At 27.1% G+C, this 15316-nt stretch overlaps 1 protein-coding gene across 2 annotated transcripts in view; it reads left to right on the top strand.

Moving 5' to 3' along the window:
• Positions 1-11593: 11593 nt before the first annotated feature.
• The window catches only part of LOC107444341 (uncharacterized), a 163024-nt gene continuing 159301 nt past the window's right edge, over positions 11594-15316 (top strand). Inside the window, exon 1 of one of the 2 annotated variants that reach the window (XM_071181675.1) lies at positions 11594-11811. The gene's annotated coding sequence lies outside the window, so the exon portion shown is untranslated. Of the gene's footprint in view, positions 11971-15316 lie in introns of both variants that reach the window. The other variant, XM_043046941.2, reaches the window with a different exon arrangement.

The raw sequence follows: 15316 nt of genomic DNA, 5'->3' as shown, positions 1-15316 counted from the left end.
TTTAATGCAAACTGCGCTCCAATTAAAAAGAAGCGTTTTTATTTTCTTGCTTTTTGGGGGCCAATCAGACGACGAGGGTGGGTTCATTAAAGAGTATCTCGCATCTAATTAAAGCTTATCGTTGAATCCTATTATTTTCACCCTTTTTTTTAAAAAATCTTTTTTAACACTCGGGAAAATGAGGCAAATGGGTGGGAGTGTGCCAGATAAAACTGCACCTCTTGCTTACCGCATGACTGAATTTAAACAACAAATGAAATTATTTTTTTCATCTCCTTCTATTTATTATTGGTACTGAAGAAAAAAAATTAAAAAAAGTTTAACCGTGCTTGACAATGATAACATCAGCTTCATACAACATGATAATAAATTAGAACGCTTAATTATAACTTTTACATTGTAGTAGAAAAAAAAATCCTACTTCTATTTAATGAACTAGCCAATCGCATGGCTTTATGTTTCTTTGATGTCTAAATTACTGTTTTGTTATAAAATTTGGAAATTCGTAAAAAAAAGGAAAGTTTTTTTTAAAATAAATAAATAAATAAAATCAAAAATAATAATCACCTTAGAGATAAAACTATATTTTTTGGAGAAAAAAAATTCGTATTCATATTTAACTTTTTTTTTAATAACTTTCTTTTCTAATTTTCTATCTGCCTTTCAGTGATTTACTAATTCCCAAATCTAATATAAAACAAATTTAAAAAAAATTAACGAACTGTAATTGATACATTAAAAATAAATTTAAATGTAAAAAAATTTAATTCTGAAATTCTCAGTCGCAATGCCATGAAATGCAATGGTGCTATCAAAAAGAGCTTTACACACCACACTAACATGTGCTTTACACATCTCTCTCTTGTTATACATTTCATTATTGAAACGGAGCAATAGAAAATCTAACTCAAAAGCAAAGACATTCCAAATTGAATTACAACTTGTCAATTGAGTTCGAATTTCTTCATTTTAAGCTATTCAACACACTATTATATATATACATATGTAGTTACCTATAGGGCCACATTGTGGGCCCCCTATTTAGCCTATAATTATTTCCTCTAGTAGGGTACATTAATAACCTGTAATATAATACGTGGTCTAATTTGAATATTATGGGTCAATATAAGAGGAGATACAGGGCCATGTTGTAATACGGAATATTGACTTTGAGTTTCCTCATTTTAACGCTATTCAACACACTATTATATATATACATACATAGTAACCTATAGGGCCAGGGCCCCATATTAGACCTATAATTATTTTCTCATGTAGGTTACAGTAGTACCCGGTAATATAATACGTGGTACAGTTTGAATATTATGGGTCAATATTAAAAGGAGATATGGGGCCNCCCTATTAAGCCTATAATTATTTCCTCTTGTAGGGTACATTAATAACCTGTAATATAATACGTGGTCTAATTTGAATATTATGGGTCAATATAAGAGGAGATACAGGGCCATGTTGTAATACAGAATATTGACTTCGAGTTTCCTCATTTTAACGCTATTCAACACACTATTATCATAAATAGTAACCTATAGGGCCAGGGCCCCATATTAGACCTATAATTATTTCCTCTGGTAAGGTACGCTAGTACCCGGTAATATAATGCGCTGTACAGTTTGAATATTATGGGTCAATATTAAGGGGAGATAGAGGGCCATGTTGTAATACAGGAAGTAATACAATATGTGATGGAATGAAGAAGTATAAGAGGTATTGTTGACTTCGGTAACTCTTAGCCCCCTCTATATATGACAACAGTAACACGCGAGTCAAAATTAAAACTTTCCAAGATTAAATTATCATTGATGGATCATATAGACAGAATGGAGGAGTCCAAGAAACATAGATATGACTTGATAACTTTTGACCCAATACTTGTGGTAATAGTCACACATGAGTCAAAAATAAAGATATTCCAAAATCAAATAACAATATTCCTGAAGGAATGATGGAGTGCGAGACACAAAGCTATGATCTTGACTTTTAACCCTATTTTTGGGGCAATTGTAACATACGAATTAAAATTTAGGCATTATAAAATTAAATAACAACTTATTGAAGGAATATAGGAGTAAAAAAGACTTTTAACCCTATTTTTGGGGGCAATAGTAATACAGGGTGAAATTTTGAGGCATTCTAAGATTAAATAGCTTATTGAAGGAATATAGGAGTAAAAAAGACTTTTATATTACTTCTATGACTTTTAACCCTGTTTTTTAGGGCAATAGTAACACAGGAATTAAATTTCAAGGCATTATAAAATTAAATAACAACTTATTGAAGGAATATAGGAGTAAAAAAGACTTTTAACCCTAGTTTTGGGGGCAATAGTAACACAGGGTGAAATTTTGAGGCATTCTAAGATTAAATAGCTTTTTGAAGGAATATAGGAGTAAAAGGGACTTTATATGATTTCCATGACTTTTAACCCAATTTTTTGTCGCAATAATATCACATTAGTCAAAATAAAGGAGTTGCAAGATTAAATAACATATGATATGTACAAAATATAATTTTCGAATGGTTGAGTTCCTGCAGAAAAATAAAAACTGAATTTGTTTATTTAATGTAGTCATATGACTATCATTATTAATTAGCCCCACTTGTTAGAAAGTTTTTATTAATTTTTGAACTCTCAATTGCTCAAAATCCATAATTGTTTTCATTTGTGGAACAAAATACTCATTATAAAAACATAAAAATGACTGCGACTAAAAGGAAGAAAAATCAAAGTCTTCTAATTTTAGTTTCAACTCTGAATGAAAACTTTGATTGAAAACCTTTTTTAGTATTCAATTGTAAACAGTGGTTTAATGAGACTTAAAGAATTTAAAATAAACAATTTAATGCATTAATATTTATTATTCAGTTAAATTGATTTCAATATGATAATATTTCATTTTGTATGATCAAATCTGTATTGAGTCATTTTGATATGTTAAAGCATTGTTATAAAATTAATTGTACTTTATTAATTGTACTTTTTAATTGTACTTTTTTAATTGTACCTATTAATTGTACTTTTGTCTTTTATTGAACTTATATACTTATGTATTTCTATATATTATGTACATTTGAAGCTTTGTAAAATTGTGATTCAAGATATTTGAAATTTTAAATGTTTGTTGAAAAAATTTAAATGTATTAGTAAATTTAAATATGCTATTTTTTCCTATTAATTGTACTTTTGTCTTTTATTGAACTTTTGTACTTATGTACTCTTTTATATATTATGTATATTTGACACATTGTAAAATTGTGATTTAAAATATTTGAAATTTCAAATGCTTATTGAAAAAATTTAAAGAAGTAAATAGTTGAAAGAAGTAGAAGTGAATAGTTTTTTTTTTTTTGAACTGTTACGTTTCATGCAAAAAATTGTTTGAAGTTTTCTGAATACATTCTTCCCAAAGTGTTTAGAAATATGATAGTTTAGTAAATTGGTCATAAAATGTCTCTAACATTTATTGTTCTCACTTATTTACATTTTTATTTTCAAATCTACAGAAGAAAACTCCCCAAAACCTATCCATTAAAAGATTATTATTTTGTTTTAAAATTTATACATATTTTAAAACAAAGCTGCTTAAAAATTTTAAGAACTAAACTACACAAAAAATATATTCTGTTCAGTTGAGCGTGCTATGAAGTGAAAGTATTGAACCTTCTGACGCTTTTTCCGTCTTAAATTTTAGCTTCAACCGTTATAATCATTCTAAGAATCTTGGAAGAAGAAAAAAAACTATAAATGCACATACGCTTTTATTTTTTTCTAATAGAAACAAATTTGAAATTAAAATTTATCCGCCACTTAACGCAGAAATTTGTAATTAAATTGCCCTTCGGTATCTCACTTAACATGGGTAAGCTATGTTTGCACAAATTCTATATTTACAAACATTCACTTAATATTCCAAGGCATTAAACTAAGAAAATACATACTGCATAACCCTTTGACTCAAAATTTCTATTAAATTGATTTTTCATACTTTTTTTTCATTATTTTGTGCTAATTTAGGTAAAAATAAGTGAAACATATTACAGTGGAGCATCGTTTATACGACGATCACTTATACGACGTTTACATTTATACGACGTTTTAGTGTGGTCCCAAATCATTCCTATTCATTTTAATTTAAAAATATATCGTTTATACGACGCACAGAATCGGTTATACGTCGGTTTTTAGATTTTGTTCACGTTTATTTAATTTTTTTATTTTTTCTTGTGTATTTTAAAAAAGGGAGAAATTTGCCAACATGAATGATACAGAAAAGGGTGCCAACAAGAATTCTTGGATGACGACCGTAATTTTTACTAGATGACTGATAAAACTAGACAATGTAAAAGCTAGACAAAGTAGACTAGACAAGAGACAAAAACGAAAAATTTTGCTATTCATAGACCAATGTCCAGCGAACCCATCGATACTAATTATTTTGGAAATTGTAAAAGCTCTCTTTTTTCCTGCAAATTGCACAAGTGCGCTTCAGCCATTAGATTTGGCCGTGATTAGAAATCTAAAATTGCATCATAGAAAGCAGTAAGTTCAACTCGCTATTCAAAGCATTGTAGAGACTAATAGCAAGAAAATATAATTAAAGGTAACATACATTCAAATTGCTCACTGCAATTTTTCTTCTTTGGTTATTTGTTTGTTTTGCTTTGTCTAATTTAGAAATTTATGTAAATCAACACGTTAAACATTAAAATTAACTGAAAACAGAGTTTCAGTTTTAGAAGTAAAAATCTATTATACGACGTTATCGTTTATACGACGTTTATCGGTGGTCCCTTCGGCGTCGTATAAACGATGCTCCACTGTATATTTATTTGTTCGTTCTAAAGCCCAGATAATACTTTACGGCAAAATAACAAATACAGTTTGAAATTAAAGCTTTGCTACAAGTGTAAGTCACTTAAACTGTCGCTTTTTTATTTTTCTTGGTGAAACGACCTTCGAAAAACCTTGTTAAAGGTAAAATCTTTCACACACGGTGCACTTCCATACAATAATTTTTCAAATTTGCACTTATTTGTAGTTGTTTAGATTTAATAGAAACATTTATTCAGTATTTAAATTTCTTTAATTTACAAAAGCAATTATCACGAAAGTTTTGATTATGAATGAAATTTTTTTTTCAAACTACTTTTTTCGAGTTTCTTATTTTAGAACAAATATAATTTCCATAATCTAAGCAGAATATTTTATTATCAATTAGACTGTTTTTTTCATAATTAAAAAGTACTAAAATATATTTTTGCTCGTAATTAGAGCACCAGAAAAAAAAAAGTGCATGATAATTCTTTATAGCAAGATGGCACATACAGCTTAAAATTAAAGCTTTGCTTCTAGCGTAAGTCACTTAAAGTGTGGCTTTATTATTCTCTTTGGTGAAACGAGCATCGAAACACCTTGTTAAAGGTAAAATCTTCCGAACACGGCGCACTTTCATGCAATAATTTTTCAAAATTTTCAAATTTGTACTTATTTGCAGTTGTTTGGATCTAATAGAAACATTTATTCAGTATTGAAATTTCTTTAATTTACAAAATCAATTATTGATAAATTTTTGAATATGAATGAAATTTTTTTTTTCAAACTTCTTTTTTCGAATTTTATATTTTTGTACAAATATAATTTTGATAATCTAGCAGAATATTTTTAGTACCTATTAGACTGCTTTTATAATTAGAAAATGCCAAAATATATTTTTGCTTGCAACTAGAGCATCAGAAACGAAAAGTGGATAAAAGAGACACCAGTATCCCATCCGCGTCAAAGGGTTAAAAATATGCCGTTTTTCTTATGAAAAAAAATGTCATCTTCAAAATGAATTTTTGGATTGCAAAGCCAATTTAATAATTATTTTTATTTATTTTTTTTTTTTTTAAAAATCCGATTTGGTGATATATTTTAGATGATAAAACCGATTTAACAGTCTATTTTAGGTCAATAAGCCAATTGTCATGAAATAGATTTGATTTTTAATTTTGAGGATAGTCGATCATCTCATGCTTTGCTTTAAATGTAACTATCACTTAATATCACTTAATGTAATATCACTTAAACTGCGGCTTTTGCTTTTTTATCTTCCCTGAGAAAGATCTTCGAAAAGCCTTGTTAAACTCTGCCGAACACGGCTCACTTCCAAACTATAATTTTTCAAATTCGTACTTATTTGCAGATATTTAGATCTAATACAAACAGTTATCATCATTGAAATTTAATTTATTTACGAAATCAATTGCTGATACATTTTTTAATATGAAAAAAAAAAAAAAAAAACTACTAAGTACTTCTCTTAGACTTTATATTTTAGAACAAATATTATTCTGATAATCTAATAGATTTTTTTTTTAGTATTTATTAGACTATTTTTTACATTTAAAAATACTGAAATACATTTTGTTTGTTATGAGAGCGTCAATAAAAAAATTATATATAAATGACACACCAGTGTCAAATCTTCGTCAAAGGGTTAAATTCTGAATATGAACCTAATATATTAAAACATTCAGTGTAGAATTGCGATGAATGGAGCTAAAATGACAAATTAGGATGCATAATTTCTTATAAATTTATTGCCAAAAAGAATGGAGTATATTAGCATAGCGTTTTTCAGAATTCATGTTCCCAATTTGAAAATGAAGACATTATTACTTTTAAGGGACGGAGGAAGGAGAATGAAAATTAAAACTTTTGTAACATGTTTTTACCAAATTAGAAACTTTATTAAAATATACACTGTAAAAAATTTCAGAAATTCATTTCAATTCTACAAAAATATATCCGAAAATCTAAGAGAACCTCATTTCATCTCATGTTTCCGATGAATTGAAAAATATTTCTTTTATTTTCAAAAATAGGAAGCTGAATCACATTGACGCCGATCAAGTTTTAAAGTGAAGCTTAGCTACCACTACAATTATTAAATTCCAATTCACTAGTATATAAGACATGTTAATTCGGTTTTATCTTGAACCACTTTCTGATAGATGATGATTATTAGGAAACGTTTTTGAAAACTACATGCACCGTAGCTGCCCTGTATGCTCAGAAAAGTTTCGGTTATTAATATTTTTTTTTACTGTATACTTAAACTAGAGAATTTCAATTTTTTATGAGACAAAAAAGCTAAATATAGCAGGAAAAAAATGCACATTTATTAATCTTAAATACACGCTTCAAGTTGTATACCATAAAACTATGCGCACTGTTATCAAATTCATAATCAAAAATTGCCTATAAATAGTAAAAAAATTGCTACAAAACATTAAATTGAAATATAAAAAAATTAAAAATCACAATTTTAAAAAATTTCTTTTAAGTTTGAGCAAATTAAAATATCAATGAATCACCAATGATACCAATGAATATCAACCAAATTCTCACAGAAAATAATTTTAAAAACTTTTATATATTAAAGAACGGTCTGAAATTTTGAATTTTTGTGTTGTTAATTATATAAGAGTAAATAGTAGTGCGATTAGGCATATTATATGGAATATATAATGAAACAGCTGAAAAAAGAAGAAGAAAAACTATTGAGCCAATTGCGTAAGCGTAAACATGATATTAAATAATCGAAATGTAAAGGATAGTAATTATTAATAATTTAATTAAGAAAAATAAGCCTTCCACTTCACCAATTCAATAATGTAATACTGTTAAACATCATGAAAAGAGTCGACGATTTAACTTAAAATGTGCGACGTATCATAAAACGGTTAGAAATATAAAACGGTTAATTATATAAGAGTAAATAGTTGTGCGATTAGGCATATAATATGGAATATATAATGAAACAGCTGAAAAAAGAAGAAGAAAAACTATTAAGCCAATTGCGTAAGCGTAAGCATGATATCAAATAATCGAAATGTATTCAGATTGCCAACCAAATGTAAAGGATAGTAATTATTAATAATTTAATTAAGAAAAATAAGCCTTCCACTTCACCAATTCAATAATGTAATACTGTTAAACATCATGAAAAGAGTCGATGAGCTAACTTATAATGTGGAACATATCATAAACGGCTAATATTTGAAAAATTGAGCTAAATACGTAAGAATCATGATAAATAATCTAAATGGGTAAAGATGGCAGACCAAATGCAAAGAATAGTACATTGTGTATAATTTAATTAAGAAAAAATTAGTCTTCAGTATCTCTAAGTCATTAAATACTGTTAAATTATATGAAAAGATTTGATGATTTAACTTAAAATGTGCGACATATTATAAAACGGAAAAAAAAAGCCAAATACGTTAAAATAATAAGAAATAATTTAAATGCCTTCAGATGGCAGACCAAATGCAAAGGATAGTGTATTTTGTTTCATTTAATTAAGAGAAAATTAGTCTTCAGTATCTCCAACTCTGTCATCTAATACTGTTAAATATAATGAAGAGATTAGATGATTTAACTTAAAATGTGCGACGTATTATAAAACGGAAAAAAAAGCCAAATACCTTAGAATAATAAGAAATAATTTAAATGCATTCAGATGGCAGACCAAATGCAAAGGATAGTATATTTTGTTTAATTTAATTAGAGAAAATTAGTCTTCAGTATCTCCAACTCTGTCATCTAATACTGTTAAATATAATGAAGAGATTAGATGATTTAACTTAAAGTGTGCGACGTATCATAAAACGGTTAAAAATATAAAAATGTAGTCAAATACGTTGGAATGATAATAAATAATCTAAATATATTCAGATGGCAGACCAAATGCAAAGAATAGTATATTTTGTTTAATTAAGAAAAAATTTACTCTTCCAAAATTTATTGTTATTTTAAAATTACTCACTCTACAATTTATTGTTAAAGATATGAATACTCTGCAAGCTAAAATTGTTACATAAAACGGTTAAAAATAGAAAAAAAAAAGTTGAGACAATAATGATTGAATGATTGTTGAGATTGAATAATCCTACTAAAATAACTATTTGTAATTTAGAAATCAGAATTAAACCTATAAACACAGATAATTTTAACAGTGTGTAATTATCATTTAATCAGTGATTTAATTTTTTTAATGGAATATGAATAAAAAGGCAGTGTTTTTAAGGGACGGTGACTTATTTTTACAAAAAGGGTAAAAAGGGCTCATAATAGGGCAAGCAGGGTGGGCTTCCCTTCTAAAAATGCTTGGTGAGAACACTGAAAATAAAAACCGTAATAAGAGGGGATGATAGATAAACATATTTAGTTTTAAGTCTTGAAATTAGGAACAAAGAATTTTTTTACGTGTAAACAATCTTTAAAACTTTTATTTCTATTAATTCTGATGACAATCAAAAATATCTGGATAATCACGTGAGAAAACAGGATGTGGACCATGTGATTATCTGCCCGATTAGAATGCACAATCCTGTCATATTTGATTTTTCATGTGCATAAATTTCTCAAAATTGGTCTCTTATCCTGTCTAACGAGGAAATCTAAAGCGATTAAATATCGTGAAAACAGTCGACAATTTGGTTCATCATCATATTTTTTTTTTTTTNTTTTTGTATTTTTTTTTATAACAGTCGTTGAACATCCGACCCAGTTTGTTGGGTTTGCGACTACTAATGTTCAACTCCGTAGCTTTGTAATTTTAACACCAATCCAGAAGACAAGAGAGCTCCTGGATCAAGTATTAGGAGAAATTTGCCTTCATGGAGGGCTTTTGGGTGGAACTAATCCGTATTTGCATTACATGGAGAGGAAAACAACTAAGACCTTCTACCGTTAGCCTGACAGCAAGGGGACTCTAACCCATGATCCGTCTACCACTGAGGATATTTTAGGTCAGCACTGTGGTCAGTGAGAGTCAGGTGTTTTATTCGAATTAACCAGCTATCGCTTTGAACGAACCCAGGTCACCTCATTGGGTGACGAGTGCTCTAACCACTGAGCCACCACGGCCCTGGTTCATCATATGTGGCAAATGAACGAATATAGAAGAAATTGTTAAATTCAACTTTGAAATAACATATTAATTAAAAAGAAAAATAGAAGTTACTGAACTTAAGTTACTGCTTTTTATAAACTCTTTTCCAAATTTGAAGACATTAAAATTTAATTAATTTTTATTATTTCAATATTAACTCTTATTTGAAAAAAAGATAAAGAAAACAATGTAGTTTTTTGCGAGTAATACTTTTACCTTATTCTATATAAAAGCAAACATCTCAATAGGAGTCGTGGTGGGTAACGTCCACAATTTCATAAAGGTTGGCAATTGTCCCCGCATTGCGCTCCAGCTACCTTCCTAGACACGCTAGCATCCTCGATTTGAAGCTGATATTATATATGTATTCTATTTTAAAATGCAACTTTTATTATATTTCATCTAATAAGACAAATTAAGCAAATAAAATTAATTGATTGTTTTGATTTTAGGTAATAACTAAAAATTATATATATATATATACAAATAAATAAATACAAGAAAACACGAAGAAAGAATATAGAAGAACACGAAAAAGAATTTTTGAGTGCTCCTCACACTATTGTATTAATATATTTTGCTTTGGCTTTATTGATACAATATCAGAAAGCACTCTGTTTTGCGGATATAATCGTGTGGGCTGAAGAAAAGATTATATCTTTTTTTTCCGGCTTTTTTTCCGGTTTTTTAATTAACATTTCATTTTTTTTTTTTTTATGATAAACTGTTGTTTGTTATTTTTTTACTTATTATTTCCCCCCCCCTTTTTTTTTTCTTTCATATGTCTATAATTTTTCTTTGTTTTATTCTTCATTTTGAACTTATCTAATGAGTGCTGTTTACTTGCAGCTTAAGCGCAATAAATGATACTTATTGTTTTTCTTAACTTTCTTAGTGTTTTCTTGTATTTATTTATTTATTATATATATATATATATATATATATATATATATAATACAAGCAAAAAGAATGAAATAATAGAAATAGAAAAAAAGTAAAACAGCAGCAAAACATTTTTATGTTATTTTTGACTTTGATCCAAATAAAACAGTAAAGATAAAAAATAGATAATGGATCTTCTCTTTTCATAAAAATTCAGGTGAGAAAGGGTTAATAAGTCACCCCTCTTACAGCTTTATCATACTATTTTTTAAAAAAAATCTTAAATATCTTAAATATAGTTACTATCTTTTCAAATATGTTTTCTCTCATCCAGTTCAGTAAAAAACTAATTTAATATATTACTCAATGCATAAGGCATAATAAAATCTAACAAAAGAATGCTGAGTAGGAAAATGAATTAAAAATTTTAGCTTCTGTTTGCATTATTAGATATGCGAGCAAATGAATAAAAATAAATATCTACGCAGTGCGAATAATTTTGTCGCTGCAGAAAACTGGAAAATCAGATTAAAATAGCAGGAAAAAAAAAGCATCCTCTTTCTGCACATCAAAGAGCGAAATGAAATTATTTTATAAAACATATCTTAAAACGTAAAGATCGATGCATAAATTTGTTTCTGTTTCCATAATTCTCTAATTCCGCCTCCATTTTCGCGAGAAGACAAGAGACAGCTTTTTTCTGCGAACCGAGAAAGGTAAACCTTTTCAACTGCGAACTGCTCCTCATTTTCCAGAAACTGAAAGAGAATACGAGATGCGACGCTAAAAAGGAAAAAGAGAGGAAAAACCTTTATCTGCATGAACATTCCTCGCGGAGCTTGCAGATGAAGAGCGGACGACAAAAAATAAAGACCAGAGTGGCCGAGAGAGGGCGCGCGTAACAGCCGTTAGAATGTGTTGTTCGTAGAAACCGTGGAGTGAAGAAACATATCAGAAGAAACATGGAGAGGTAAGGATTGGGATCGAAAAACTCGTTTTTGTGGGATGTTTTGTGTCTGTTTCTTGTATTTTTGGCAATCTCTATCTTTGATTCAAGAAAATCACTTCAGTTCAAACTTTTGAGGAATTAATATCGTCAGGAATCAAAAATGAAAACGATTTTTTTCAGGTAAGAGATATCGTTTTAAGCACGTGTTTGAACTTTTTTTTTGTTTTGTGGCGCTGTTGTAGTAATTTTTTTAGTGTTTTTTTTTTTACTCCCCTTTGTATCTTACCCCCTCATTCATTTATTTTTTGTACCTCTTGACTCCTCCTTATGTACTATTGTTCCTCTAATTATTTTTGCATGATTTTTTTTTTTATAGTTGTATTCTTTTTTAGTTATACAATGAGAAGAAATAAATAAAGTTCAAAGCATTTTTTTAGCGAAAAAAACAAAACAAAACAAAACATCACTTTGAATGAGTATGTTTCTTTTAAAGTAGATAATTTTATTATTTTATTTCATCATTGTTATAGTTGTTTATTTCGCAAAAAGAAAAAATATTTTTTATAAATATAATAAAAACAAGAACACTCATTATAATTTGTCATAACAACAAAAACTATTTTTTTTCATTACAGAAAAGATGACACGGTTTACATAAAAAAAAATTAATGATTATTGCTATAAGAAAAATATTTGGTGGTTTACGAAAGGCTTGATTTATTATGAAATAAAATTCTGAAGGAATTCACAATCGTAACCGAATAGATTTAAAATTGAATTTCAAAATAAAGTAACTTTATTTTTGTTGAATTTTATAAACATTTAAAAATTTAATTGAAGCAAATATTTTAAATAATAGTCACCAAATATTAGTGTTTTATTTACAACACTACTTGTTACTTGTTGCCTTAACACAGCCTACAAAACAACACTAATAAAGTACTGTTTACCTATAAAATATTTAATTGTCCATATTTGTAACTATATGAATAGTCTATAAATTACGAAAAAAGAATGAATACTAATATAAATTTATTTATATGGTTTAAGTAATTAATAGTCGCAAAACCAAACAATGTCTCCTTGGTATTTCATTTCTATAAATTTTTTTTTCAAATTATATTTTTTCTATTTTATTAATTTTTTTTCTTCAAATTTTTGAGTCAGATATACTACTCTTTTGTTTATTTTCGGCATTTTTGAAAAAACTTGTAGTATTCACATCAAATATACGTTTATACATTTCATTCATCAAAAACCCGTCGAATTAATTTTAAATATGTATTTTTGCCGCTACTTTTTGTGGAAACAATAAATTATTTTTACTCTGTATAGGGAATTTTAAATGTAATAATCGGAGTACAAAATCGGTAAAGTAATTATGATTATTTTATTTAATCCATTGACTAACTATTATTTATCCCCATCGACAGCACATTAGAGGCATACTTTTATCTCTTTGTTGCTTAAAGAATAGTAGATAAAAAGTGGTGAACATTTAGAAATAAATAGCTAAATATAAACAAATCTGCAATTCTCCTGCCAGCTGTTTAAGCCAATGGGTTAATCATTAGAATATTAAAATTACTAAAATGATTAATTTAAATAATCGGAAACATCTTTTTTAGATCACATAAAGTGAAAAAGGTCATTGTTTTTACGCTCTTTAAAATCTTAAATATTATTTCGGAAATTATTATTTTATATTAAACGTGATTTTTAATTAATAATTTCTTGTGAATGTCCCCCTTTTATTAATAAAAATAATCATTACATTTTATTTAATATTTTGCTTAGTTCTATTCCACTGTTGTTTACCGTGAAACTCTTTTGTTTTGAACGAGCAATAACTACGAGCAACTGACAATAATTAATGAAAATAATAAAAATATAAATACTTAACGACCTCTTAAATCGATTTATAATTTTTCAATACTATTTATTCTTCCACAAATTTATTTAACATTCAAAGTGATCCTTTGGTTAGGTTTTGAAATTTGATTATACGAGATAGTTGAATAATTGTTGTGAGATTTTTTTATTTAATTATTAACAGTAACTAATGAACTTTTCTTTCCAAATCCTATTGTTCATTTTTAAATATTTTATTCAACATTACATTTTTTGTCATTATGCCATAGTATCTAAGGGTAGTAGATAATATTTACCTACAAAAAAGGGGGGAATATACTCCTGTCAGCACATACTAAAATTTTGATTTTTTTGTGAGTGATTTTATTTACACATTTTTGATCTGTAATAATAGTTCAAGCAAATGTCTTTATCATTTGATTGACTGTTATTCTTTTGTTTATGCTGCTGTTTACTATCAAACCCTTTTGTTTACAATGTAAACAAGTGATCAGTTGATGATATTTGTAATAAATGAACTAAAATAAAAATATCACCAATTATCATAAAGAGATTTTTAAATTCTTTAGTTGCATTTCATGAATTAATATTACATTTAATGCGGTCAGGTAGCTTAATTATGAAATTTGATTATACGGGATTTTAAATCAATTACTATAAGTATTCAAACTTAGTAACCTTTCTTTCCAAAACATATTATTTATTTTTATATATTTTATTCAAAATTGCATTAATTGTCATTGTGTTTTAATACTTAAGATTAGTATATAATATTTCTATACAAAAAAGAGGGAAAAAGAATGCTCTAAAGTTTTTTTTTTCCCCTCGTGAATTTATTTACATCATTTTTGATGGTTTATAATAAGCAATATCTTAATTATTTAATAATCATTAAATTTACTACCATTCTTTTGTTTATTATTATTCCCCTGCTGCTGTTTACTGTAAAAACCATTTTGTTTTCAACAAATACTATATTGATTTTTTTCCTCATGAATTTATTCACTCAACCTATATTATTATTCAAACAATATCTTCATTTAATAATTATTTATCTTAATAACGTATCCATTTTTTGATATTGTTCGATTATTATAAAAATAATACCCATTGTGAATTAGTAATAAAGTTTTGGCAAACAAGTTATTTTCAACTTAGTCTATTCTAAACTTGATATTAAAGCACTGAGTTTAGTTTTTTTAGTTTTGGTTTTGTAATAATCAGTAACTGATTTAGTATTCAATATAAACTAATTATAAAACCAAATAATTTTTTTACACAGTGTATTTATACTGAATTAAAATAATTATACTGAATAAAATGCGAAAAACTATTGTATAGTTATTATGTAAATTCTATAGTTTTCATGCAGTTATAGAATTCATTAAATAACTAATAAATAATGTAAAAAATATTTTTTTATGCTAGCTTGGATTTATTTATGTATTTATCTTCAACCTTAAGTTAAAGCTTAAATAAACTTGTTTTAGAAATATTGTAGAAATATGCAAAAGTAACCTAAAATGACTACAAAAATAGTCAGAATTAAAGGTTATAATCTTTAAAATGAAATGTAAATTTTGGTTGCGTCATTAACTAATAAAACACATGAATCAATTTATAAGTTTTCTGTAGTCTGAGGTTTTCATTTTAC

The sequence above is a fragment of the Parasteatoda tepidariorum genome, chromosome 6 (genome assembly GCF_043381705.1).
Source record: "Parasteatoda tepidariorum isolate YZ-2023 chromosome 6, CAS_Ptep_4.0, whole genome shotgun sequence".
NCBI classification, from domain to species: domain Eukaryota; kingdom Metazoa; phylum Arthropoda; class Arachnida; order Araneae; family Theridiidae; genus Parasteatoda; species Parasteatoda tepidariorum.
The sequence above is the reverse complement of the archived record's forward strand: the minus strand, read 5'-3'. Positions and strand labels throughout refer to the sequence as shown.